This window comes from Herpailurus yagouaroundi, unplaced genomic scaffold (genome assembly GCF_014898765.1).
Source record: "Herpailurus yagouaroundi ecotype Mexico unplaced genomic scaffold, PumYag 162, whole genome shotgun sequence".
Taxonomy (NCBI): Eukaryota; Metazoa; Chordata; class Mammalia; order Carnivora; family Felidae; genus Herpailurus; species Herpailurus yagouaroundi.
Genome location: NW_024412403.1, coordinates 73,955,681 through 73,957,886, shown reverse-complemented (window position 1 = coordinate 73,957,886; position 2,206 = coordinate 73,955,681). Strand labels below are relative to the sequence as shown.

Here is a 2,206-nt window from a genome sequence, read left to right as displayed (position 1 = left end):
AAGGAACACACAAGATAAAACGTGTAAAATACGACATCAAATACATACGACCTGAGTGGGGAGGAGTAAAAATGTAGTGTTTTAGAATCTGTTCAAACTTGAGTGACCACCAACCTAAAATAGACTGCGACACACACAGGGTGTTCTAGATGAACCTCATGGTAACCACAAACCAAAAACCTGTAATATATACACACAAAATAAAGAGAAAGGAATCCAAAAATAATACTGAATGTTATCAAGCCATAAGGGAAGACAGCAAGAAGAGAGGAAGAGGGAAGAACTACAAAAGCTACCAAAGCACAGTTTAAAAAACGGCAATAAAAGTATATACCTATCGATAATTACTTTAAATTTTTAATGTTTATTTATTTTTGAGAGAGAGAGACAGTGCACGAGTGGGGGAGGAGCAGAGAGAGAGGGAGACACAGAATCCGAAACAGGCTCCAGGCTCTGAGCTGTCAGCACAGAGCCTGATGTGGGGCTTGAACTCACAAACCGCGAGATCATTACCTGAGCCGAAGCCAGACGCTCAACAGACTGAGCCACCCAGGTACCCGATAATTACTTTAAACATAAGTGGACATGAGATGCCAGCTCAAGTCTATTCTCCATTTCCTCCACTGGCAAAACACATCCAATCTGATGTATTTCTCTGGTGTTTAACTTGATGTTCAACAACTCTGTGCAACACGTCAGCAACTTGGAACAAAATCAACAAGTGATTTTGTCAGTGATGTGGTGCACTACGCCTAGAAAATGGTCTCTCTACTCGCTGGCCCATTTCCCAACACTCAGTGGATGTTAGCATTTTTGGTAGAAAGTAAGACAACCTAATTCCAGCCAGCTCATGAAAAATGGTAGCTATAAAATCAATTAAAAAAAATAAAAAACAGCTCTCTTTGAGGAAGATGCGCAGCCACAGCAGAGCTTTGGAGGCCCCGCTCCTGCCCGACTCACCGCTGTTTGCTTTCGCCAAGAACAAGAACAAGTCGGTCAGGAAGCCACGCCACAGCCATGGCTTTTAAAGACACCAGAAAGACACCCATGGAACCGGAGGTAGCGATTCACCAAATTAGAATTACTCTAACCAGCCACAAAGTAAAATCTTTAGAGAAGGTATGTGCTGACTTGATCAGAGGCGCCAAGAAAAAGAATCTCAAAGTGAAAGGACCAGTTCAGATGCCCACCAAGACTCTGAGAATCACTACAAGAAAAACTCCTTGTGGTGAACGTTCTAAGACTTGATCGTTGACTTCTAATATCATTTTCAGACGAAGATCCACACACGACTCATTGATTTGCACAGTCCTTCTGAGATTATTAAACAGATTACTTCCATCAGTACTGAGCCAGGAGTTGAGGTGGAAGTCACCACTGCAGATGCTTAAATCAGCCTTTTAATAAATTATCAGTTAAATAAATAAACATAAAAAATAAAAAACATAGGGTGACTGAATGAATAAAAAAACCAGGGGCACCTGGATGGCTCAGTGGGTTAAGCACCAAACTTTGGCTCAGGTCATGATCTTACAGTTTGTGGGTTTGAGCCCTGCTCCAGGTTCAGAGCCTGGAGCCTGCTTCGGTTTCTGTGTCTCCCTCTCTCTCTGCCCCTCCCCATGCTCTGTCTCTCTCAAAAATAAATCAACATTAAAAAAAAAAAAGAAAAAAAAACAAAAACAGACCTATCTGTATGTTGTCTACAAGAGATTCACTTCAGACCTAAAGAAACATACAGACTTAAAATGAAGGGACAGAAAAAGATGTACATTACATACAAATGGAAATAAAAATAAAGCTGGGATAGCAATACTCTTATCAGACAAAATAGACTTTAAAACAAAGACCATCACAAGAGACAAAGAAGGACATTACATAATGATCAACCCAATGAGACAATATAACAATTATAAGTATTGGTGCACCCAACACAGGAGCACCTAAATATATAAAGCAAATATTAACAGACATACAGGAAGAAACTGACAGTAAACAATAATGGGGGACTTTAACACCCCACCTACATTAGTGGATAGATTATACAGACAGAAAATCAATAAAGAAACAGTAGTCTTGAATGACACATTAGACCAGATGAACTTAACAGATAATATACAGAACATTCCATCCCAGAATATACATTCAAGTACAGATGGAACATTCTCCAGAATAGGTCACATGAGGCCACAAAACAAATATCAATAAA

General features: G+C 39.8%; 1 pseudogene; it reads left to right on the top strand.

Annotated features, from left to right (window-relative positions):
• The first annotated feature begins 1,017 nt into the window (after positions 1–1,017).
• On the top strand, positions 1,018–1,460 carry LOC121036416 (40S ribosomal protein S20-like; annotated as a pseudogene).
• Positions 1,461–2,206: the final 746 nt, after the last annotated feature.